The sequence below is a fragment of the Plectropomus leopardus genome, chromosome 6 (genome assembly GCF_026936395.1).
Source record: "Plectropomus leopardus strain MGB_pleo_1.0 chromosome 6, ASM2693639v1, whole genome shotgun sequence".
NCBI lineage: Eukaryota > Metazoa > Chordata > Actinopteri > Perciformes > Serranidae > Plectropomus > Plectropomus leopardus.
The window spans coordinates 12613775-12641686 of record NC_142181.1 but is presented as its reverse complement, the minus strand read 5'-3'; the positions used below and the strand labels follow the sequence as shown (position 1 = coordinate 12641686).

General features: G+C 39.4%; 1 long non-coding RNA gene across 1 annotated transcript in view; it reads right to left on the bottom strand.

The window, feature by feature from the left end:
- Positions 1-13801: 13801 nt before the first annotated feature.
- Positions 13802-27912, bottom strand: part of LOC148189337 (uncharacterized) — a 38503-nt gene continuing 24392 nt past the window's right edge. Inside the window, exon 3 of the long non-coding RNA XR_015776739.1 lies at positions 13802-13889. This is a non-coding gene — a long non-coding RNA (uncharacterized LOC148189337). The remainder of the gene's footprint in view (positions 13890-27912) is intronic.

Sequence of the window (27912 nt, the reverse complement as noted above, 5' to 3'; positions counted from 1 at the left end):
TAAAACATATGCTTTAAATTCATCTCGCAAGACCATACAAGTACAATCACAGCAACAATGCTCTGAGAATAGACAGCATAAACACCAACATGTTCTAATCACATCTTCAAATATGACAGCCTCGTTTTGCAACAGTGGCTGTGAAAATGTGGAGAATACAATCATTTCTGTTAAACCATCCCATATATGAAACCCTATGTTGACCCCACGGATCATGTAAGAGAATCCTCACAAGACTATAAAAAGCCTAACAAATCAAATTAATCTGAATGTCACAGTTTCTTGTGTGAATATACAACATTGCAATAAATGTTTGACGAATGAATGATAATAGATAAGATATGACACATGACAATAATCCTACAACTCACTTTTACTGGTTTCAAAACATGAGACAAACATTTAATTTTTACGTCTCCCCTGACGTTCTTGTTCTTACATTACAACTCTGCAATATTTATATACAGAAATGTAGCTTGATGTCTTCACTGGCAGAAACAATGATCTATTGCTATGTTTTCTTTAGAGCATCCACCCACTTGCTGTTCTGTAGTCCTGCCTGTTTCTGTTTGAAGTCTTTAAATCTGCAGGCAGCGGATGCCCCTACTGCTATTTTACTACTTTACTGGTTAGGGGACAAACAGAAAGGACAAGTGTTGGTGGGCTGATCATATCTGGAAAAGCAAACCAAACCATGTATTATCATGTGGGTGACCACCATACCAGTTTGTAACGAAATAATCATAAGAGACGAATGTGATGTTTGTCATCACCTCATGACTTGCCAGAAAACATGATATGCTAGTTCAAATTATCAATAAAAGTCAACAAAACAGTTTAAAAAAAAAGCAATTTTATATCTTTTATCTGATAAGAACTATCAATGACAGCAGTGCTACAGAAATATTTCAGTATATTGAGAAATGTGATATACACTTGATCTCAAATGCTATCTACAGGTGCAGTGCAGAGATGATGAAATTGTACAGTCAGACATCTGACGGTGATATCAGACCTGATCCAGCCTTTACTAAATAGGGAGAAGGGGTAGCTATTACATCAAGAGAACAGGAAGGGTGCTGTTCAAATATGTGAGAAAAGTGACAATACTTGATCATATTATAATGTAACAATTCAAACTTAAACATTTTACTGTCAACCATAATGGGAAATCTTAACAATGTCAAAACAGATATATATTATATTAAATATTACAGTTTTTCCACTTTTTTTATTAAAGAAAATGCCAAATCACTGGTTCCAGATCACAACAAATTAAGTCAAGGTGGGAATGGTGGATATGGCCTGTACATAATGTAGCAATATTTTTAGGTTATACTGCAATACACAATATATATCTCGATTAAAATCTCTTGAAACTACTAACATACTGAACTACTAAAACTACGGTTACAGTGAAGTTAAATAAAGGACTGTTATGCTGTTATAATAAAGTTAATATACTATTATAATAAAGTTAAATTGGTGCTGTTATTGTAAAGTCAAGTACTGTTGTAGGTAAATAAAGTACTGTAATAGTAAAAGTTAAATAAAGTGCTGTTCTACTAAAGTTAATATACTATTATAATAAAGTTAAAAACGTGCTGTTATTGTAAAGTCAAGTACTGTTGTAATTACTTTAAATAAAGTACTGTTAAAATAAAGTTAAAGTATTGTCATAATAGTTTTCAACAAAGTACTGTTATCATAAAGTAAATCAAAGTGGAACCTCTGGTGCTTTGATTTTGAAGCACCCTGCTCATCTTCTAGCCTGATGTTTTTGCTGTGCGCTTGAAACTTTTGGTTAACAGTTAGCTGTGTTAACTGTTAGCAGCGAGGGGGAAAGTTGAATCATTACAGTGACACTGTCAAATATGTGGATTTATTCACAGTTGGTGGGAAACAAACTTACCACTCGCAAGTGGCACAGTGTTCCATGGTTGCAAAATTCAGCTAAATAGTCACACTCTGGAGCCCTGCAGATACAAAAACACACACCTCACCAGCAAGTGACAAGTTATGTTCGTGAGATTGTGAGATTTATTTTTTTTATTTTTGTGTTTGTGAGAGGGAGACAGTCACAGGAAAGAGCGAGGCAACTGAAACACCAAAGCAGTTTTCAAGCTGGCGGTTTTTAAAAAATTATGCAGAACATTTATATCCAGTATAGCCATTCTACAAATCCCACATGGAACAAGTCATGATGCATCCAGTATAATCAATATATCACCCAACCCTAAGTCACGTATTATGTAAGCTTCTGAGGAAGGCCAGCTGGCAAACCTGTCAAACGCACAATGTAAATCCACCGTGTGGCTTTGCTGGTGCACAGACAGGACTACTGGTGCCATATTTTTTATTTATGGAGCCATAAACAACCTTTACGTCATCTACACATGTACTGACATGTATCATGAGGTTTATGCCAAGCATAGAAACCCGGGTGTAGTGTCATGGTTTTCACTTCTTTCACATAGACAGATGCAGACATAGAGGACATGCACTCATGCAAACACAAACAAGTGAATTTGTTGGTACAGGTCACTCACAGAAAAAAAATGCCCATACAAGGTGACCTTAGAAAAGTGGATGTCGCATCAAGACCTACAGCAAGGAAGTGGCAATCATCAGAGGACCACAGCAAAGAATTATGGGATAGCAAATGCAGGCCCCTAAGGGAGGTATGTTAGGCTGATGGATGTGGGGGGGGGGGCTGAGTTGCAGCACAGTCTTCAGTAAAGTGTGAATGACACTGCAGACAGCTGTGAAGAGCCAGATAAGAAAGGAGCGAGGGAATGAGAATGGATAGAAACTGACAGAGAGAGGAAGAGAGTGACAGAGTTTGATAGAAAGGGTATCATAAAGGAGTAGATAGAGTGAGATGAGAAAATACGAGAAGAGACGGAGCAATGAGGGGAAAGACAATAGGGATCGTGAAAGGGGTGTGTATGTGTGTGTTATGAGGACAAGATGTCTTCACAAGCATAGAAGGATGAAGAAAATACTCCAAAGCAGGAACAGTTTGTCAACTCGGAGTGCTTTAGGGGACTGTGTTGAGTTGAGACTTGTGTAGAGTTTAGGATTAGGTTCAAGTCAGGGTAAAGAGCTATTTTGAGAATGAACAGGAGGTATGTTGCTGTGCACAGGTGGGGCGTAAGAGTTTGTTTATTGTCTGATTATACAGGTGGATTTTCAGTGTGTGTCCGTGCATTTCCCTCAGAATATATTTTCTCGCACACACACCGTGAAGCTTGCTGTGTTGTCACACAACCACAAATCTTCGGCATGCTGTTCTTTTTGTACAGCAACAGGTCCGACCAATTAAAATCTCAGGTTACTGTAACAATACTATTTTTAAATTGACATCACTAACATCAGCAGCAAGAAAAGTATATCACCTGAACTCGTTCATTTTGATTCGGACATGTCCATTCTTCTCTTCCAGTCATTATTGTGATTAATTTATAATGTGAACTCATGTTCTTTCGGCTTGATAAGCAGGCGGATGATGATGAATCATTTAGAACTACTCAGACGTGAAATATAAGTTACTGTCCTGCCAGTAAATGGGGGGTAAAGAGGAACACGTTCTGTTCTTATTATGCAGGCAGGGGGCTAAGTCATTTGACGTAAGGGAGAGGAGTGTTGAAAGAAAGAATGAAATGGACTGAGTGGAGAGATAAGTGCACAGATAATCGAGGTTACTCTTTCAATCTTCTCTCCCTCATTTCATGCTCTTGGCTCTCTTCCTCTCTCTGTCTGTCTTGACTTTACCATCAGATGGTTCCTAGTCTTGCTGCTTTTTTTTCCTGTCTTCCTTTCCTGTTTTTTTTCCAATATTTTATTATTTCTAAAGTCTTTGCATATAAAAACAAAACATTGTCTTTAAACTGACACTGAAATAGATATTCTAATTTGTATTTATTAAATCTATTACTATAATTGGTTTATCATCAGTCTGAGTATCCACAGATCAGTGATGTGCCCACAAAACTGGAAATAACTGCCCTTTATGATATGATCATTATTCACGACAATTAAGACAAACACTGAGTCAACAAGATTTTGACTTATTTCTGTGACTCACACATAAAATATTAGACTACTTCTATTTTATTTTTGATCAAATTTAAAACAGAAAAATCTGACAGTTTTCAGAGAGCAAGAGGAACAGGCAGTAAGATGTATAAGAGGGAAACGGGAGTAAGTGAGTGAATGGGTACGCTTCTCCCAAACTAGACCCTCCCCACTTCCACTCCATCACAGACTGTAACTCTAGTCACCTTCACAGCTGAACAAAGCGCTCTCCTTTAAGATGTAGCATATAAATACAGTGACAAGCTAAGAGACAAGCCTCTCTCCAGCAGAAACAAGAACTTTTGTAACTTTTGGTAACCATTGCGAGAAATTAAACTTAGGCTCGTAACCACAAAAACAGGGAGAAGTCAGTAATTTTTCATAAGGCAAAATTTGCACTTTAATGCAATGGTCATGGTTGTACCTCCTCGCCACACATATGGTGTAGACAAATAAGAGAAATCATGCAGAAAAGAAAAATGAGATCTCTCTCGCTCCCTGCCTCTGTGTGTGTATGTCATGCTTCTTGACAGTTTGAGCAGCTTCTGGCCTTTTGGCTGACCTCTGCAATTGGACCTCAGTGGAAGTTAATCAAAGTCATATGTAAGAGACTATTCATCATGAATTACAGATACACACACACTCGAATTATTCAACATGGATTACATCTGCAAAGTCACACACATGCACACACATGCACACAGCTATACATGAAAACAGACAGCAAAGACCAGCCCTGTGTCGCATTAATGAGATATATGTTAGAGCCTACACACAGTGCAGCATGAGATTAGGGATACATGTGAGTCAGCATATTTGTGTGCAATTGTCCGTGCCTTTGTTGCAGAGTCATTTGCAATCTAATAAGAACACACGTATAGGGTGATATTCTGAGGTTTCCAGAAATGGAAGACAGAGATAGTGAGATAAAGACAAATAGCTTGAAGGGACAGCTGAAGATTGATTTTGTTTAAGATTACAACTGTGTGAAAATCTCTACTTGCACAGACATCAGTGTTTTCTGGCTGGCTATGTTCTTGTTTGTGTTTTTATTTTGGTTGCTCCTTCCAAGAAGTCAGAGGGAAGAAAGGAGAACTAGTTAATGGTGTACACCAGAGTAGGCTGGGCTCAGGACACCATGCATGATCATCTTAATGTCTTCCTAACCACAAATTGACATCATTTGCTCTTTATTGTTCTTTTGTTTCAAAACAATCACATACTTCATTTCATTCACACAGGCACTGATGGCATTAATGATTCGCCTACTGTTACACCTCATTTGTAATTTTCTATTTCATTGCTTTAATTAAACACGTTTATTTTGGTTTACGTGTGGTTCTTATTTCTTACAATTTTGGAATCAGGTTGTAACAACTGCAGAACAACTCTAGTGATTTAGTTTGACTCTTCCACAAAGTTGTTGGACTCTAAGGAGACTCAATAAAAATATTTGGAGCCTATTCCAGCTCATATTGGGTGAGATGCAGGGTACACCATGGACAGGTTGCCAGCCCAAAATTAACACTCGCCAAGAGCCAAATGCTGGCAGATTCTCAATTTGGCGAGTAAATCTTGGAGAGATATCAATCACACTAGCGGGTGAATGTTTGTACCAAAATAGTCATGTGAGAGTCTCGATGCTGAGAGTCACTGCTGTGTTTTGGTGTCATTTAGAGGTGTCTGGCTCTACTGCTCCTCTGCTGTCTGTGTCCCACTGCTGCACTGTTTAACATTCGGGACATCAGCTGATCCACTAACCTATCACTTACCACCTGTCTGCCGCAAGCTAGCATTGTTGCCAACCCATACTTGAAGGTTATGAAATAACATGTAGCCCCACAGTTTGAATCAAGACGACAAACTCTTTATGGCTCTCTCATTGTCAAAAAGAAGTGCATTAGCTCCACTTTTTCCTTTTTTTTATCTTTCAAAATACAAGCCCTAGACCAATACAATGCATCAATGCGTACCAGAGGGAATTTATTTACATGCTGAGGCTGTGTTGATGAGGTGTTCAACATATTTAAATAATTTTGCTTCAAATTTTGTTCTGGCCTCTACTTTACATTTGTTGTCATTCATTCATGCTTATTCACATGTATGGCCAATTTATAGTCACCAGTTAACCTAACCTGCATGTATTTGGACTGTTGGAGGAAGCTGAAGACCCCCGGGGAAACCCACGGTGACACACGGAGAACATGCAAACTCTGCGCAGAAAGGCCTCCACACACACCCTGGGTTTGAACCCAGGCAGTGCTCACCACTACACCACCATGCCACCTCTTCTGATTCATTGAACCTTATTTGGGGTGCAGTATGTTTATGTTTGTGGCTGGTGCACGTTCAGCCAAACAGTTTTCTCCTCCTGGACTTGCTGCCTATTAAACTGTCTGCTGCACGTCAAGGAGATGAAAGGAGCTCATGTAATTTCATTACTGAAGCCAAGCCCACCTCCACCTGGCGTTGCACCTTGCAACCACACTCACATCCAGTTTCATTACACACTATACAGTACATAGACATAAATGCAGACACCCACTCCCACACATTTATTTGCTCTATATAATCAGTGCTAAGATATATTAGCACAGTACCAGCTTTTCTTGCCTTAAGGCACACTCTCTCTATTGACTGGCTCTAATTTAGACAGAAACCCCCAGTGTCTTTTAAACAACTTGAGGTAAAAGAGAGTGTGAAGCAGAGAGAATGAGACAAGTGAAACAGAACGAGAAGGTGTAAAGCTGCAGAGTCAAAGGGAGGAAAGGAGGGAAGAAACCAACAGATGAGAAAGGAGAAAAAGAGGAAGAAGAACAAGGAGTTAATGATGCTTTCATTGTATTTAAATGTTATTAGGAGATTGAATTCACAACTAAATCTAGTAAAATGAAGTGGCAAGTTATGCAGCTGCTGAACTGTACTTGCAGAGATGGGAAGAATTTATAATAAAAAAGGTCAAACAAGATACCACAGATTTAAACAATGAATCATTAAAATGTTTAATAAAAAGGTTTAATAAAGCTGAAAACAATCTGGAGATTTCATCACATTTGTTGCTGGTGTTATTTTTAACCCAAGTTCTGGTTTTAGCTCAAATCAAGCCAATAAATCCTTGGTACAAAAATATAAAAAATTGGCTGATAATAGTTCTGGGGCTGAAATGCGCCCATTTCTGTTCATTTTTCCTGAATTAAAAGTACATAAGTACATTTATCTGAGTGCCAGTGTTCTCTTTGTTTTTGGACCCTGTGTAAAAAAACCCAAAACACATTATGTATTAGGAAACCCCACATTCATTATGGTAATTCTGATCCTTGTACAATTTTATTTATTTATGTATTTTTATATTTCTTAATTTAACTTTTTTTTCTAATAAGCTTGACATTCTGAATGTGCCACACCAGTACTTCGTTACTCAATGCAGATGTCACCTAAAAACCAAAACTGGTACCATAACATTTTTTTCAATGTTGGGATTTCTGAGAGCAGACAAATTATTTCTTGTTTTTTTTTCAAGTTTTACAGCAGGAAGATAAAGAATGATATGAAAACTGAACAGCACTCCACAGTGGTGGTGCTACATCAACCAGGTGAGGTTACTTCTGCAAAAAAAAATTGACTCAACCTTCTCATAGTCAGCCCAGGCAGTACTGGGCTGAACGCCCAGAGTAGTTTCCCATAGACTGTAAAACATTTACTGTCTTGACAGTGGGGTTTTCCCATTTGTATGCTTCATATTTCCTCCTTTATTTCCCTCTTCTTTTTTCTTTTATCAGCCCCTTTTCTCACTTTTTATACATCTCCTACATGCACCCTTTCCCTTTACTATCTTTTTTATTTCCCCTTCCTCTCCCTCTCTCGTCTAAATGTTTTGGAGAGTTGTTGTCCGCTGATAAATGTATTAGATTTCGCCTGTGCCGATCTCTCCCTCTCGCTGTTCCTCTCTCTCAGCAGGAGAAGAGGGGTACTCTTCTTAATCAAAGCGCCTGCCCCAGAGCTAACCCAGCATACTACAAAGTCTCATCACCATCATCATCATCCATGGGAACCAATCAATAATTCAGCATGCTGCCCAATGCATCACCATGCATAGAGATATTTCCGCTCAGTCTCGTACAGTCGGAAACTTTCTTACATGGGAAATGGAGCTATTCACTGAACACCAATAACAAGGAGAAAATGGCAAATACAAGCCTATAATCCCCGGTTAGTGCGCAGTAGTTCTTGCCCTAAGGCTTTGGGGCTTGCAGGAGTAGTGTACTTGGTACAGCGGCATTTGAAATGCAGACACGGTAATCGAGGGGATTTAAAAGAGCAATGGAGCATTCACAAAGGTTCTACCCCCCTGGGGCACTAAGGATAATATGGGGGCATATCAAAATACTGTGAAGTGTTCTTTTCCTGCTCTTGTTTCCCCTCATCTTTGTCACTTTTTTTTCCTGGTCAGTGAAAGCCTCATATATCCAAGACACAATTTAATCTCTATAGTGGAGATGTTGAAAGAAAATGTTTATTTAAAATATTATTTCTTGTGTTGTCTGTGTCCCTGGGCGCTGCTTCAGATCTGCTGTACTTACGTTAACTGGTGACGTCAGTGATACACAGAAAAACTACAAGTTTTGCTTGTGTTTCTAGTCTAGCGGAGTGGAGCAACTCCTGCTCTTTGCGCACGGAGCTGTACGTTCTGCCTGCTCTCGGAGGCGATGCAGGCTGCTCCGCTTATTATTGCTCCACCCCTCACTCAGATTTCACCCCACTCCACTCGAATCGCTCAGTGATCGCTCCAGAAAAAGAGAATAAAAATGTCTGCCTTGCATTTTAATTTTAGCTTGTTTGACTTGTGAGAGCGCAGGTGGTGCCTCATCCTCCTCTTCCTCATATTCAGCACTGCTGCTACTGTCACCCGCGGTCACCTCACTATCCTCTTCCTCAGTGCCATGGAGGAGGTTCAGTGCTTTTATCATGTTGTTGTCAATCACAACTCCAATTACATGCCATTGCACGTTCCGATTTTTCAGTACACTTTCGTATTTTTTGTAAATGCAATTCCAGAGGGAATCATTACCAACTGAAACGATGTCACTACATTCTTTTTCTTGTGCCATATCATTGTCATCTGTTACTTTTACAGATATAGTGCACCTGTATGTACTGTATGACTTCTAAACTTCCTTTTTAAATTACTCTCTGGGTCAGACATGCTTCAGATGCATGGTGTAAGCGGTACTGGAGCGAAATTGGAGCAGGATGGAGCGAGAGATAAGGTGACGCCCCAGCCTTTACAAAAGGACATAGCCTTTAATTCATGGTATGCCCGTCCCAGCAGGTGAACTACTGGGTTTGTCCCTATTGGACAAATATTGGATGACTGGCTGAGGACATGGCTGGCTCATGGAAGACCTTCAGGATCATGAAGATAAACTGGAATAAACAACCGGCAGGCTGGGAGGTCAGATGATCGCTGAGTGAGTATTTTTGTCACCTTATGCTGTTTTTGGCCAACAAAGTAATAGGTTTGACTGTGGTGGTGTGTGTCACACAGTATCCAGGCATTGGACAGTAAGGCATGCCGGATGTTGACAGCACTGTAGTGTAGTCTGTTGTCGTTTTTTTTATTGGTTTTTTTCTGGCGTTCTGGTCGAATACTGAGGCATGTTATTTCAGATGCCTTTACTTTTTGGAAACAAAGCTGCGTTGCACCTCCACGTGCTGGGCAGGTTTGGGGAGTATTTGGGGGTTAAGTGTCAGGAGCTTGGATGCAATGCATCTTTGTGCATGTACTGTAAAAAGTCAGATTCTATGTCAATACAGCACACACAGAGGAATTTATTAACTGACCATATTTACCATCAATACTATTTGGATATCTACTTAAAACATGGTAAATCTCTCCTTTAAGTCTTCAACTTTGAACCTCCAAAAAATACAATTTGCATCTACATAGTCAATCAGGATGAGACCATTTATCCCGATGGGCACAGGTGCTATATTGGCTGTGCTAACCCTACACTTTATCCACATCTCCTCAGCACAGAAACACAACAGGAAACTAAGAGAGCTATACCTTGAGACTGTCTTACAACAGCTTGATCATTTTGGTTGCCAACAGTGCAGGTCCACTGCTTCTCCCTTTCTCTGATGGTGATGAGGAGGAGGAAGACATACTGCTGGGCAGGGACCAGTGGGCTTTGAATTTTGTTTAGCTCTGTCAGCTTCCTCCACCTCTTCCATCCTGTCCTCCTTGTTGGTGAGGCTGAACTTCCTGGAGGATATAAGGAACTGCTGCTGGATCTACTGTATACCTCGTCTTATGGGATATCTTGACGTCAGCAGTAGCTTCTTAGCAAAGGAGCACATTTCAACCCATGCCACTGCTGCTGTAAAAAGATATAGCTAGGACGCGTTGGTGCCTGAAAAAGGGGATTGATATTCTGAGGCTAAAAAACACAGGGGTTGACACCACGTCCAGTGGGAGGCTGACAGCAGACATGAAGTATCCAGTCAGGGTGAGTCAAATCTGGACTCAGTTAAAAAAAAAAAGTGGCAGTGGGTCTGTTTGCCTCAAGGCAGGACACCCACTGTTGTTTTCTTCATCACCAGACACATAAGCCATGGAGAGTTAATGCAGTGATTTGCATCCTCAAGCCATACCCCTGACTGTTTGGGAATTTTGTCACAGGTTAAGAGCACAGCAAGAGCAAAGACCAGCCTGGAGCAGCTTTTTAAAGCTATATTTTGTGGAGGAGAAGCGGGACAGTTTACAGCTGACCCTAGATATTCTTTATGCCAAAGTACATCAAGGGATTTTAAGATGGTTTCACAGTTTGCCTTTTGTGCTCCTTGCCTCAGGGATGCAAGGGAAGAGAGGTTACCTGTTTGTACCCTGTGTTTAATTGTAACAAAGCTGAGAGTTAAACATGTAAGAAATTAAACTTAAATGAATGCCTTGCAGTTCAGTGCCTCTATGAACCAGTCAAGTTGCAGTTACATTGCATTGCATTTTGTCCAGACTCATATGTAGCTATGACAGTAGAAAATGCTTCAAATATAGATGTTAGCTACACATTCTAAAACATGGATGCTTCACACACATCTTCAATCAAACATCACAAAAGATCTACACAATCGCCACAGTTTCACGATGGACACCCACTGGTGTCACGAATTCAGTAACTGAATTGATCCCGAATGTTTCTGTTCCAGAGCCATGGCATTAAAAAATGGCCAGAAAAGTGTTTTTGCATAGCATAATGATGTCCTAGTGAAGTTTACCTATGAACTGTTAGACATAAAATGTGATCATATTTTTATTCTATCAGACATTTGTGTGAAATTTTGTCAGCGTTAGCATATGACTTCTTGAGTTATGGCTAAAAACACATTTTGTGAGGTTACAATCACCACGACCTTCAGCCTTTAACCACCAAATTATATTCAGTTCATCCTTGAGTACATATGGACATTTGTGCAAATATGAGAAAATTCCCAAAAGTCATTCTTGAGATATCCTGTTCACAAGAATGAGATGGGTACCAGGTCACATTGACCTTTGACCAACAAAATCTTATTAGTTGATCTTGGAGTCAAAGTGGGCATTTGTACCAAATCTGAAGGAAATATCAAGGCCTTTTGAGATATCACGTTCACAAAAATAGGCTATGTTATCATAAAATAAAATTCCGTCAACCCTACAGAGGGTCATCTCTGTACTTCATAAAAACACTGGATTGAAATCAAGATTTATTTTGGCAAGTTCGTATGCCACAATGACTACCACATAAAAGTCTATCAGATAAAAGACACAATCTAATGTGGGTGTGCAATATGGTCAAAATCCTCTATCCTAGTATATGTACATGTAACGATAACAGAAGGTATGATACAATAATTGATCTGAAAATTAAGTTAAGAAATGGTTTAAAATAATCACATCATATTTTATTACACTTGTTTATTTTCTTCTTTTAGTTGAAACTCTCATACAAAAACTCAAGCTTTTAGGCTCCTGGGAACAATTATATAAGTGTCATGGGTTTCTGTACTAACAATTTCACTCTCCTCCGCAATAATCCAGCCCTGATTAGCTGCACAGCTTGCCCCGATTAGCTCCCAAAAACGGTATTGCCAAATCAGAACCGTTGGACAGATCTCTCCTGTCACATGATATATGCCATCATATTGCCACACCCCTTAACCTAAGATGGTAGACATATCATTTGTATGTAGAGGAAGTACTTGATCCTTAAATCACCCAACTTTGAACAGTCTCCTCGGTATAAGAATGGCTCTTAACAGTGGCACTGATGTAATGTGGTGGCAACCCTATGTCACCCATACAACAACTTCTTATAGTAGATATTCATAAGACAAGAGGCAGAGGATCAACACGTGCTTGGAAGAGTGCATTCAGCAGAAAACACATCATTGGAAAATAAACAACAAACAAATTGTCTGGGATTTTACAAGTAGCGCGAAGGAAGAGAAGTTAATCCACTGAGGTCCTAAACAGCTCAGTGCTTTCTGTGCTGAAACTTCAACTAGAAAAAAGACACTTTTGTATGCCACCTGTCTCCATCCTATCTAAGGGCTAAGCCATGAAGATCATCTGAACTCTCTCCTCTTTCTGTGACAAACCTTTATCTAATATTGGGTGAGGATGTTCTCAAACCTTAAGTATTCAGCAGTGAGGAGAATGACAACAACAAAACCTACATACTTTTGTCTGAGCAAAATTTAGTTACAATGATGTCTTGCAGTTCTAACCAAAATACTTTTGTACTACTGAATTGGGATATTAATATAATCCCAGAGTGTCACCAGGATTATTGGGATCACACTGCCCCCCACAGGCAGGGGATGAAGCTACATGTGACAGACTGGAGAAAAGAAAAAGCACTTTTTGAACCTTTTGGGTATAATACAGAGTTGTTTTTTATCCAAGAACGTGGACTGTCCTTCAACTTTCTCTTTGCTGTGTCTCTCACTGTCTGCGTCTCAAACACATGCCCATAAGGCACATGCACATACCTGCACGCGCGCACACATACACACAGGCAAAATTACCATGCAACTTGCATAGCCATGCTAAAAAACACTACACACACATTCAAACACAAAGGAAGATGCAAAACACACTTAAACTCTCAATACAGCAGGGACAAGTAGTACCTCTGATTTGATAACTGGTGTACGTGTTCCTCATCAACGTCACAGCACAAGGATACAAACACACACACACACACACACTCGCAGCTGGACAGTAAGGAAAGTGTCAGGGGACCTAATTACGAACAGGAATGAAGGAGACTATTAGGTGTTACATGAGGGTGAGGGAAGGGACAGCGAGGAAGTTGATGAAGTCAAAGGATGAATACAAAGCAAATGCTGCTCAGAAGAGATGTCATTCTAATCTTCTAAACTCTTTTACGATCCATTTTTAATGTGATGTCTGCGCACATCACCTATCAGGTAGGTTAAGCTGTGAGCCAGTGCCTGCTTAACACAACTGTAAAATAGCAGAAATACATGACACCTACAGCCTTATACCTGCTTATGTATTTGCTTTTTGCAATAAAGTTGGGCAATTTCTTGGAAAATGCAATCACACATGATATACTGTATTATATACTAATGGCAGTGCACACTGTACAAATGGAATACGAGATCTGATGGTTTAACAAATCAGAAAGTCAACATTTTTTTAAGTATTTACTTACCATCAGCTGTCTTAGCGTTAGTCATGGTAATATGCAGGACTACAGAAGTCTCGTCTTCCAAGCATAGCCAGTGTCTTCACACACCCTCCAACTCTGCAGAAAAGCAGAAGAAAATGTATGCTAAATCATTAAAAGCCAGTTAAGAACATATGACTAGTAAATAAAACAAGGGACATAAGTCAATAAAATATCAGTTTTATATTGATAGACTGATATGAGACTAAATATTGTCTTAGTTTCATAGTATCTTAATACTGTACAGGGTATCCCACGCATTCATTTATTTGTGGCGCACCACCACAACATCAGCACCAACCGCCGCATATAGATTTGAGGTTTGGAGCTGCATCTCTTTTTTTCTCTCTCCCTCTCTCTCTAAATCTTCCCGTTCATTAGTCCCTTTAGTTTCAGTGATGTCTTTAGTTTTTCCAACCTACTTTAGATGAAATGGGCTGCATCCATAAAGAAACTAGGGCTGGACGATTATACCTCAAATAAATATCACAATTAATTGGACATTTTACCTCTATTATTTTTAATTAACGATTATTATTTTCGTTTTTGGTTTGTAAGTACATTGTGCTGCCCAACCTCTCCTGACTGCAGGAGCTACTTCCTCTACAGCTGCCAACAGCTTGCCAACATTCCCAGTTAGGGAAAGGCTGAAAATAAGGCAGGCCCCCAAATCACTACATCCGCCCTTGGTAATAATATTGAGAGCTCAGCACGAGCAACTGGATGAGATTCTAAATAATTCCATCCAAAGTCTGACTAAACCTGACACTAAGACAAAGTAGTCTGGAGAAGTCTAAATAAGTCACTTTCCACTGCTGAATATTTGTCTGTTTGTTCATTCAGACACTTGAGTGCTGTGAGGAGAAGCTCTGCTCTGTTTGTCTCTCTCACTCCGCTGCTGCCAGACCATCAGTGGATTGATCCACGATAATGAAACGTAGAAGCATGTACGACTCAGCTGTCGTTCACTGCATTTTATGATTGTTCAACACTTCTGTTGTCGCAGTGTTTTGCCGTGAGATTTTCCTTTACGTGACAGAGCCCAAAGGCGTGAAACACACAACAGATGTGGAAGAGTTGGCAACCCTGGTGGGGAAAGGATTAACAGAACTTTTAAATAATCTACATAACTGACATGGGAAAGATTACGTCGGTTAGAGGTTCTGAATGACAGTTTCAATAGATTTTCAATTAATTTCTCAGCCCTAAAAGAAACCATGCATGGTCCACTGCTAGGTCTATCTCACAATAAAAAGTTTCCATAGCAATCAGTGTTAATGCATTTCAATGCAGGACTGAGAATAACCTGGCAGTAGGAGTATCAGTTTTAGCTTGGTGTTTCACCCTCTTTCTTTTTTTTTTGCATTGCAGTCATTTATCTCAAACTATTTTTTCCCCCCATCTCTTCCATATACAAATTACTTTTCACTAGATTTAGTAAGCGTGGTCCATAACACTTCATAGCTACTACTTCATGGTGAGCAGATGTTCCTACATGGCTAATCTTCCTGCACCCACTGTATTTTTCAGCATCTGAGATGCTGTATACAGGCTTATTATTCCAAACAAACCAACTCAGGTGAGCTTGCCTCCCACACCACCACAGGCTCTGGCACTGCTGATACACACACACACACCAACACACACACTACCTCAAACAAATAGACTGTAATGCTGTTACCGCAGGCCCAAATATTGCCAGCTCACACAGCTGATGAAATATTCTCTGTTTACTCTCCTCCAAATGTCCTGCTAAATCCTGCGTGTGTATGTGTGTAGAAAGCGGATCCTGAAATAACACAACGTAGCGAAGGCCGCTACCCAGGGCAAAACAACATTTAGACTAACCCATACACAAACACAAACAAACACACACAGAGGGGAGACTATGACATGATTAATATGATCTTCCGTGCTATTGGCTGTTTCCCCTGTAAATATAAAACCAAGGACACATAGCCTCATTGAAACCCAGGCTTGACTGATATTTCATGTTATTCCAGAATAATGAATCAAGGATGCTATCCCCTTCAAGTTTAGTTCTTTTGCCAAGGACATCAGGTCCAATCCAAATCAGAAACCTTTTTGTAAAATTCTCTTTGAACAAGCTGAAAGGTGTAAAAATCTACAAATATGTCTTTTAAGAAACAGTGTTTGTGTTACATTATGCCAGCTGCAATTCCTCTATATAGCATTACTGGGAAAGCCAGCTAAAAGCAGCTGTTTTGTAAAGGCTACCACTTTAAAACATTAAATGTAGTATCAGATTTCTGTGAATAATTTATCTTGTCTGGCATGATGAAACCAATCAGATTATCCCCAAAACCAAGCCAGTCAGCCTCGCAGACAAACTAAAACAGGCAATCAATGTGATTGAGGGGACATGAATTCATCAGGGAGTGGGCCTTAGATGCAAATTTCAAAAATTGGGTCTCATACTGGGACTGGACCTGAAGGCTCATTATTAGCTTTTATTACTCTTCTATACATAAGAAATCTCTTTATATTGGAGCTTGCTATATTACAAATTCAAACGAGAACCTCTGATTGATAGTTATATATTAAGTAATACTATTTCTGGACGTCTGAGGACATATTCCAGTTTATGAACTTGCATCAATTAGAGGCCTAACCAAGAGAGGAAAGGCCAGAAACCACAAGGGTGATTTACTTAAATGATAGTGATACTCTTGGCAGATTAAGACAAACCTAAAAGAGATGGTGATTTACAGCTGAGTTCAGCTTTTTTAACACTGTCTGAAGATGCGGCAGTCCTAAAGGAGGTAGAGTCCTGTCTTGAATGATATCAGGTAACTTCTACCTGAAAGGAGCTGTCAGTGTTGGCAAACAAAGTGTGTCGACATCCAGTAGGGCTGGTTGTGGTGTACAGAACAAAACAGAAGTGCACACCCATGCCTGTGGCTCTGTGCTTTGAGCTAACTGCTACCATCAGCATGCTAAACCATTCAAAGTGCCAATGCTCTCATGCTGATGTTAAGCAGGTATAAAGTTTACTATGTTTACTTTCTCAGTTTAGCATGTTAGCATGCTAGCATTTGCTAATTAGCACAAAACACAAAATACAGCTGAGGCTGATGGAAATGCATGCCTGCTCATGCACTCCAATGAAATCTTGCCTCCCAGCTTGTTTATTGCCCAGGAGCTCTGCTGTCACTAACCCACGAGTGTTGCTTGATGTAAGCATTGAAGCGCATGGCAGAAATCCAATGCATGCACTTACCCATTCACACTACTTGCCCGTGCATGAGACTGTCTATAAGTTAATTTTCAAATAATGTGGTTTTAACAAAGATGCAAAGTTCGGGATGGCACTGAGCATTTAACTGGATAAATGAGACTTGGATTTTACTGTATAAATTGTGTGAGAGTTTGTAAATGGATGTTTGTGATATAGTTTTGCTGCTGTTAAACTCAGCCCCCTTTTACTACTACATTCATAATTCAAAATAAGAAGGAAGTCTTGATGATTTATGCTCAATGCTGGATTCCTATGCTTTCATCATTACTCTGTGTTCATTTCCTCAGTATTTATGTTTTCTGAAGGCTTACGAATACAGACAAAATGGAGAATTACCAGCGGGAGCATTTCAAGCAAGATACGACCATAGGACATTAAAAAGACATTTTAAAATGGTAAAACAGAATGAATAGTAATAGTAAAAATAATCCTCCATCTACATGTTTTATGTATTTAATGGCCTCACAGACCACCATAATCTACAACACTGCCTCTGTTAAGGAGGTACATTACTATGACCTCCTCCTTCATTGCCATATTTGCTTATGTCAGAAACTTTTGACTCCCTCTAGTGCCATCTATTGGATGTGTCTATGCCGACATACAGGATGGACGAAAGAACGTGGGCAGAGATGGTCACATTTGTATTGAATATATCAATTTCATACCAAAATGGTTTATCAATCAACCTTTGGTCATTCAAAGTGGAGACATTTGAGAAAAACTTAAGTTTTTTTTCATGAATTCAAGGTAATACAGGGAGAGTAAGATGCAAATGATCATTTTGCAGGTGAAATATTGTTTTGCAACCACAAATGTCCCCAATGGTGGTGCTAGAGGAAAAGCCAGAGGATCACCAAAGAAAAGATCGATTGTTTGACAACCATGCATGTCTGGTACAAAATTTCATGACAATCCATGTAATTGTAGAGCTATTTTGACCCAAACCAAAGATGTGGACTAACCAGCTGACATGCTACTTACTTGGCTAAAAATAACAAATAACCTGTATTTCTCATGCTTGTCAAATGGCAAGTGGCAATTATAAATCTACAACAATTATTGAAGAATAACAGAGAAAAAATTGACTATGTATCTCATCACTATTCCACCACAGTACTATGAATGTGTGGCTATTATCTGAGAAATGTTGAATGCCTCAGAGGAAAAGGCTGACAATAAAGCTGACTCCAATAATAGAAAGCGCCAGATTTAACTGCTGATGCAAATGTAAGAAAAACTCAGTTTGTGAACATAAATTTATTTCCTTGGTTTCTAATTTCCTTTTCAATTTACCTGTTTCCAATGCACCTACTGTTTGAATTATCTGATCTTCCTGCTGAATGATTTTGAAATGATTACTTGAAATGTTTCTAATACGAGGACTCATTGCCAATTACCAAAGTTATTGCAGCTTTGTGAGCTTCCTGAATGGGATTCCTCAACCAAAGCAGGAAATGTGACTGTAAACATGAAATTGGACTTTAATGATTTCAATTCCACTGGGTTTTCTGTTTATGTATTGTATCCCATACTGAATATATTTATTGTAAATGTTTCTGTGAAGTTTAAAGAGGATGTTAAAGTATCATCTCTGCTTCACAGCTTTAGGTACGAAATCATTTTGAACAAACACCTGACAAAACTCAAGTTGAAAACAGTTATCAAGCCAGACAGGGCATATGTCGTAAAGAGTTAAATGCCTGAGATGATGTTGGGTGTTAAAACTTAGAGGCCATTGAATGGTTCATGGACCGGGCAGAATGCTGATAGTGACGCTGATGCGATATTCCAACTCGTTTGTTTCCAGAGCCATCAGAGCCTTCTCTGTTGAGAAATGACCGACGCAGAAAGGCATTAGGAATCGATTTGAGGACGCTCTACACATGTGCTCTCTCCCTCTCTCTTTCATACACACTCTCTACTCCACACGCACGCTCATAGACAGACTTCTTAGGCACACTTGCTCTCAGTGAAACCTCCTGCACAAACTCTTGCTTTCTCACACTCCGCGGAAATCAGTCAGCAAAGCCCATAGCTTTGACAGCAGACATATGAGCAGCAGACGCAGAGTGTGCAGGCTTATCAACCATTTAGCAGCTGATGACCTGTGGAGGGAATGGCCCTATCATGATAAAGTGTCTGAACCTTGCACATTCAATTACAGGTCAGAGGGCAGCGGGTACATCAGCATGCAGCATCCATCACCATTGCTATTGATTGCCCTGCGATAAGTGTGTATGTTGTGTGTGTGTGTGTATGTTGTGTGTGTGTGTGTGTATGCTGTGTGTGTGTGTGTGTGTGTGTGTGTGTGTGTGTGTGTGTGTGTGTATGGGTCTTTGCTTTGTGTAAATGTATGTGTGACAGAGGTGTGCATGCTGCTGGGGGCATTGAGGGGGTTGTGCTGCTTTGGTGGGTACCATAATTCAACTTGAAAGGCACAAATGTTTTCTGCCAAAACTTAAGCAAAAGAAAAAAGAAAAAAAACGTAACGTAAGCAAATTTGGCACAAATGAAAGCAGTGAAACGGCACAATTAGATTTGAGTGAGACGGCCAGTGGCAGCCATTGTAGTGAGTGACCTGCCTGTGTTTTTAATTTGTGTAATCCAATTCAGTTGAGTCTGCGGTTGTCATCTTGATTTTATGTGATTGCTTTTTTTCCCCCCAACTTCATTCAAGGTTGATTTCTTTTCTTCTTTTTTTTTATCGGACTTGCTTTTTTGTAATTTGTTTTTCTATGTAACATCATTCAGTTTTATCAGTGCAAATAAGCAAACTGAACAATATCCCCTATGATCTACCTGCACAGACCCAGCTTTAATGGAAAGTGTATATGCAGCCGAATTTAGTTATTGATATTATTCTTTCTTTCAGTACTGACTCAGCTTGCGCATCATTTCTAGTATCCAATAGCAGTCAAAATGTCTGTGTAACAGTTAGAGTCATTTAATCTTTACATGTAGTTTTCAACAACTTTCAGTCAATTCCAGTGTTGTAGTCAAGATCACCTAATTTGAGACCAAGTCATGACCAAGACAAGAGTGTATTAAGACCGAGACAAGACCAGGACTTTGAGAGGTTCAGATCAAGTCAAGACCAACACCAAAGCAGGGCACGATCAAGACAAGACCAGACCACTGTGAGTGCTACACTGCACAACACACTTCCGATAAAATGTGGAACATGCAAACCATAGGCACTCTTCAAATAGATATTAAAGATCAACTTTCCTACACACACGGCCACATCATTCACCTTGTTTATTGACATGCTGTACGTGTATGTTTAAGTGTACCATGAGAAAATGTTTGTAATGAGGTACTGCAGTGGTGAATTTTATGTGTGAGAAATTTCCTGTTTTCAATAAGCAAACAAATACAAACAGAACTGATATTAACGGAACAAGCTTTACTTAACACTTCTTTTTAAAGTACTTGTTGACACAGACCAGACCGAGTATTAATGTCATTGAGTTTGAGACAAGACCCAAAACCTTCAAAAAGTAGTCTTGAGAAAAGTCTTAAGACCAAGGCCGATCTCAAGAATTACAACATTAGTCAATTCTCAGGTGTGTAGGGCCACAAAGCACTTGTTAACAGTGATACTCTTTGCCCCAACCTCTGACACTGTTTAGATGCCTTATATTATCTGTCTTATGTGATACGGATGTTTAAGATCCACTATAGACTGATATGCTGCTTCCACATCCTTCCTGCTCTCTGAATATCTGATAGCTGCACCCATGACTCCCATCTTCAACTCAAGCATTTCTCTCCAACATCATCCCTGAGATATGAAAATCACAGCCAAGAATGGCGATAGAGACTGCACTTCCTGCGTGCCCCCTAGTCTCCTCTGACTGATCAACCCACTGTCTCACTGCCCTGCATATTATTATACATGATGGATTTCAAATTTTTGGCCACACTAGAGGTTGCAGCTCATTTACTGGTTATTGATCACCTATAGTTAGAAAGGTTAGGGATCACAATTGCAAATTGCAATTGACCAAACACCGCAACATCTCTTTGTTGCTATAGAACAATAATTCAAGAAACTTCAATTCACAGCATCTAGTTGGATATTTTATGTGCCAGCAGTGAACTCTGCCCTCAGATGTTCTGCAAATGGGAGCTGCAACATTTCATTGATTTAGGCTGTTTTGCAAGCAAGATTTAAAGTTGCCCCTTTATTTCTTTCATTTTTTTTGCTGTGGTTTTGTTTTGCTCTAGGAGTTGACAATTTCTAGCAAATGTATTGGCTACAGAAAAGGCTCTCATCTTTGAGGGAGTTTTGTGGCTTCCCTTGATTTCCAAAGCAAGATAATTGCAATAAAACGATTTTGTGCCACATGACGAGTCTACCAATGTTTCTTCCGTTTTATCTTTTATATTGTAAATCAAGCGCACCTTTTCCTAGTAGATGTGCTCGGCCCATCCCTGCAAAGTCCTAACTGTTTCAGGTAGAAAATAGTGAGTCATGAGACACCGCCTCTCCGGCTGTTTAGAAACTTTGGTGTCTTATTTTGGTTCTGGATTGCATGCATAGCGAGATAGAGCGCGAGCCCTAATGAATGCAAGTGGGGAGAGCAAACGCATGTGCGCCTGTGACAATGAGGCTGCAGCGACCGCATTGCATTGTGTGAACAGTTGAGGCTGTTTGTCAGTGAATAAAAGCCACAACTCCTTAAGACCCAAGCCAAGTTCCCATGTCTTGCCTGCCATCTGCTGATTACAGTAAAGCAAGTTCACCCCAAAGTTAGCAAGCTAAGTTAGTCTCCCTTTGGAAACTGAATTGCAGTGACAATCTCAGCCTCTCCTAAACACATAATAGAGAAATAAATAAAAGAGAAATGTCTGACTGCTGCTGAGTCAGGGTAACAATTATTGATCCCAACACAAAATTCATTTTGCCATTATTACACTATAACACTATATACTATACTATATACTGTAACTGTTATGCATTCCTAAAATCATTGTAGTAATTTTTATATATTATGTGAATGTGAAAAAACTACAATCATATGAAAGATGTGTTACATAGTCATGGCTGTGTTAAAAAGAAACACTGGAGTAAATGTTCAATAAAAGCATGATGTTTTTAATGCCAATGAGTAAAAATATCAAATAATAGTTAAATAATTGTGATTTAAATATCAATCTAAATAATCAAGAGTATTATTTTTGTTATTATCAAACAGCCCAGGCATCAAAATGCATTGCTTGCACAGTGCCCCCAATTCACCAAGAGCGGCTTAAAAACAGGTGAAAAGGATATTGTGTGTGAGAGAGGAAGATTGTTGAAAAGCACTTATAAGCACAGATGTATGGATTTGTCCACGGGCAGAGAGCCTGTCAGCAGTTTTCTACATCAGCAAATTCCCTCCCCTGCTTCATAGCATGTGAATACGTCACTTCCAGCGACACTGAGGCTTGGACATTTCCTGCCTCATCAGGCTCCGTCCTCTGTCGATCACTCTCTCTCTTTCTCTCATTAAAAAGCCCTTGCACTCAGCATGTTAGCATAAATACATAAATTCATATCTCACTAGTAGAGAGGTTCTCAACGCATTTCTTCTCTCCTAAACACACACACACAAACTCATGTGTGCTTACACATCTTTGAGGTTTATTCTGAGGCCTTCCTTCCAGGGAAAAAAATCTCAGTGTTGGGGATTTCTCTTTATGTTGAATCTTTCCAGCTCACAACAAACTGTTCCAAAACAATGCTTGAGGAAATGCACATGGAGACATACGTATTTGATAGTGCAGAACTAATCAATATGCCGATGAATACAGAGATGCAGTGTCAGTGGAGATGAGCAGAGGATAAAGACAGGATCTAGTGCATCGCCAAATGTTTTGAAGTGGGTATGAAATGGAGGCAAAAAGCAGAAGAAACGGAGGAGAGAGATGTTTGAGAGATCGGTGTGTGCTCATGTGCGTGTTTATACATACTTTTTTATTTCTTTTTTTGCACAGCAGTAGTGCCTGAGTTCAGTAGCAATGGAGCATGTACTGTAATCAATACCACTTCAGCCAGAGAGCAAATCAATGGAGGCTGCACAGTAATGGAATGCATGGTCAAGGGAGAAGCAGAGAGGTAGAGAGCAAACACAAAAAGATGTGAATGTAGGCCAAGAAAGATGAGAGAGAGGTGGGGTAAATGTGAAAAGGAGAATTTGAGGATAAAAAATACATTTACTGAATTAAACAGGGAAATACACAAGGGAAATATGAGTTTGTGAAGGTTGGTAAAAGCAAGAGAGTAAATTTAGGTGTGATGTAGAAAAAAAAAACAGAGGGACATTTATCAGCGTAGGCAAATTTCTGCATAATTGTGCTGCGTTAGTGAGCTTGTTCAAACCCCCTGTGAGGCTTAGGAAAAGCAATACAGGGAAAGTGGCTCCAATGAGAGGAAAATTAAAGATAAAGAGAGACAAAGAGAAAAAACAAAGAAAGAAAACAGCATGTGAAGCAGGCACAGTCTGTTTATTTGCATAAAAATGAAAGAACAAAAAAAAAATATTTTGTGTGTGCACGCAGATACATCCTCAGTTTCAGGTAGTTCTTATCTTTCTCCTTTGCTTACGTGACCTGTGAACGCAGCTGACAGCAATATGGTGCAGACACGACTCCTGCCCTCTGAATTATTGGACTGTATTTGGGGTTCAGTGAACTTCAATAGGCACTGTCTTTATTTCCACTGGGACTTTAATGGCAGTTTCATGACTACAACAGCAGTGGAACAACATGCTGTATTCTGTCTCAAACACCACAGCACTCTCAGAGCCAACGCCTGTTTCCAAGTTTAACTGTATGGGACAGGTGTGTAAGAGACCCAGTGTGGAGCCAGGTGTCACTGAAACATGATAGATATATACAGGTACATTCACAATAATGCCACTTACAGTACAAATGCAGCAAAAGTGAAATGACAGGTGCTGATATATTTAATAAGTGCAGATTAGGTCCTATCACTCAGCCTTGCTCACTAAAATATGGTTACGGAAAATCTTTCTGCCACTCAAATTCACTCTGACACTTAACTGACTGAACACATCTAACATCTCAACCGCCAACTGCTTAAAAACATGTCAAATCACTGACAACACACAAAAAAAGGCGGGCTTGCGTACAGTATATCTGTGTGTGCAGTGGTGTGAGACTTATGCAGATCTTTTATCTAAAATTGCAACTGTGATGTGAATAAACTCTGAAGACAATGTCCAGTATTTATGATTTAGTTTAAAGCAATCAATATTCTTATGTAGACAATGGTTTAAATTAATGTGTACAGTGACATCCCGCAGGGAATTATCTCCCGACTCTACAGTTGCAGCTCTATGGAGACTTGTAACTCAATTTCGCCTATTGTTTTGGTTTTACACCCCACAAATTAACTATTTTGGTCACAGCCATCACTTGCACTTACAGCTAAAGCAGGCAGCTCTATTCAGGAAAAAAAGAGATAAATCTACTGTGCACTGCCTGCACCAAACCGCAGACAAACTGAATGATTGGCAGCTGAAAGAATAGATATTTCCCTCAGGAATCGGTGGGGACCAAAAACGGAGCTTAAAGAAGTTAATATCCGACTTAAGTTAATCAGGTGGACAGAAACATGACACTCAATGAAAGCTAATGTTGCTCAGTAACTGGTTAACTTGTAAATAAGCCAATAAGCCGGTGCTGGCTAACATGCTGGTGGCCATGTGTCAATACTGTGTTTACAGTTTTTTACTGTCCCAAAGTGACAATTACTGCAGGTTTAAGTAAAAATACAGAAACAGTGAAATGTACTAAGTAGCAATATAATATGTTACAGTACAAGGTTGTCCAATTGTACAGCAGTATTCACTGCTAGAAAGATCTTTTTACAGAGTCTTTTTACAGAATTGATCTGTCTATGTAGTAGAAAGACACAATAATTTTGAAATTAGTGTTTCTGAAAACATTTTAGGTAAAAAATAGACAATGCATTAACAGAATCTTGATGTATATGTGATATGAAATGCCTTGTTTCACTGTTTGATCAGAGTTTGGCCTGAGTTTGAGAGCACGTGAGGGGGGCTGGTCTCTCTCTCTCAATCTGCTCCTATACTCTTGTCTGTGGTGATGGCGGGCAGCAAGCTCACAAAAATGAGATAGTAGTATTTATACTTCAGCCCCAGAGCCAGTGAAATGCTGGCAAATGAGAAAATGTGGGCACTGGCAAGATGGAGGGAAGTTTACCACAGTTAATTTACATGTTGTTAGGATACAAAGCTGGTTGAAAATCGGCAAAGTATCCTTCTAAGAACAGTACTTGAGTAAATGTTCCTTGTTACTTGGTACCATCCCGTCTTTATGTATGTGCCCTCATCAACGTGAGGACCCCGACAATTGGTAGAAGACAAACAGCCAGAAATAAAACAACGCAGTGATGAGTCACCAAAGTTAAAAAGCTTTCCCTCTATGGAAATGAACTAAAGTGTCTCAGACTGCATTAAACACTTATTATTTGTTTGCTGATAGATGGCCCTGTGTGCATGTGTCTCTGTGTGTGTGTGTGTGTGTGTGTGTGTGTATGTGTGTGTGGAGTGTGGCAGTTTAATGGGGATTGATAATGTGTTTGTGTGTGTTTCTTGATGAGCTAGGAGATGAGAGGGTATCTCTCTCAGCTGCATACATATTAATAACAGTTGGGGTGTTTGGAGGGAATGCTTCTGCTCGACTATTACAGATCGCATGCATGAACGCATGCACATGCACATGCGCGCACACACACACACACACACACACACACACACACACACAGCTGCACAGAATCATAAGTATTTCTGTCTTTTCTATCTCTATGTCTCCTACACATGCACTGACATAAAGATGCATAAACACAGCAAGTACTTTCCCTCTCATACACACACACACACATACACACACACACACACACTTGTATCTGCTCTCTCTAGGTCTGATAAACTTGCTTATGACAGCTAATAACTCCCCTATTCCCTCTGGTCTTAATTAGGGCCAGTTATTACAGAATGTTTGATGCTCTCTCTGTCTCTCGTTCTCTCTCTCTTTCTCTCTCTCTCTCTCTCCGTTTTTTCTCTCCCTCCTTCTCACACTGTTGCACAGCTTGATTCCTGCGTCTCGTTGAGAGTGAAATGTGGAGAGAAAGGAGGCAGGATGACTTCGCCAACTCCTCTCCGCCTCACCGTTGGGGGTCTGAACAACCAGTTTTCACACCACACAAGCATACCCATCCAAAACACACACATAATTACTATTCCTTGCTTCTTTCTATTTTGCATTTAGGTTTCTTGGCTTAACTTGGCTCCATGCAATTTGTAGTTTTTTTGGCAGTTCAAAGTTGAGAACAGAATTATGAATATAGGATAGCAAGCAGGCATGAACTGGACTTGAACCCACAACATGACTGATGTCAAGAGTGCTTCTTTCATCTCCGAAAACTCAATTTTTTGAGGGAAAAAAGGTGTTTTTTTCTCATTGACATTCATAAATGTTTTCAAATTATACAGCCTACTTGCAAAGTGTTTCGTGGGCCCAAGGTCATAAAACCTGTTTAAACACACAAAGGATGACATTACCTTTAGTTTTACAAAAATTAAAATTGCTTTGGTTAAGAGCTAAGATGCTGTGGTATGTGCCTCATCCTAATTAACTAAGAATTCCAGAAAATGGTGAAAAGTTTTACCCCTTTGTAGGGCTGCAGAATATAACCATTCTTTAAATTGTTATTGTGATGTCAAGTGTGCTACCACAGTCAGAAGAGATGTTTATTAGAGATATTTATACTGCACCTTAAAATTTAATTATCATTCGTTATTTAATTTGTGCCTTCTGTGTTGAATTTGATGTTTAATACGTTGTATTGTAGCAGTTCAATGGAAGAAACAACGGCAGAAATGAGTATACTTTATCTCTTTATTGCAAGTAATATCATTATTGCACTATTCAAAAATGCTATTGCATTTTTTTCTCATGTCCTGCAGCCCTACCTCTTGGTATTTATTTTATTTTTTATGTAGAATGCCATAATTTGGATTCACATTACTAGTTAGGGTTTTCAGAAAATGGTAAAACAAAACTTGACAATTCTTCTTTAAAATAACAAAGAGCTCCCATTTTGGTTCCAAAGTTTTCAAGCAAATTAATATATATATAGCCCATAAATCCATCATATAGTATGTTATTGTTAGAGATATTATCAGTTCATGAATATTGCTTTTGAGAATGAAATCATATTTCCTGCACTAATGCAAAACATGATCAAATTCAGTGGTTAAGCTCAGATGATGTCAGATTCATTCATGCTGTGAGTGTTTTATGCATGTCATTCACAGGCTACAGTAGCTTCCATGAAATCCTTGTGAATAAGATAGTCAGGACACTACCTTTTCTAACCAGCCTTATATGGTACACCTCTGCCAACCATTCCACTTACAATTTACACCCATGTCTATCCAGGCTCATATGTAGCTATGACCATAGACAATGCTTCAAATATGAAAACTGCTGCAAAAAAGCTATAAATTCTAAAACGTGTATGCTTCACACACATTTTCAACCAAGCAGCACAGAGGGTCTAAACAATCAGCAATGTGTCATGTGGTCACCCAAGATTAGTGTCACAAATTCAGTTTCTGACCAAATGTCTCCCCTTTAGTTGCTGAGATATGAGGTTGAATGAGGAACAGAAAAGAACATTATTATGTCAACGTTAAAAGTTGCCCTTTGAGCTTTTAGACATAAAATTTATAATAATAATAACAATTACTTTATTATTTAACTCTGTGAGAAATTTGATGTGAAATGTTGTCGTAATTAGCG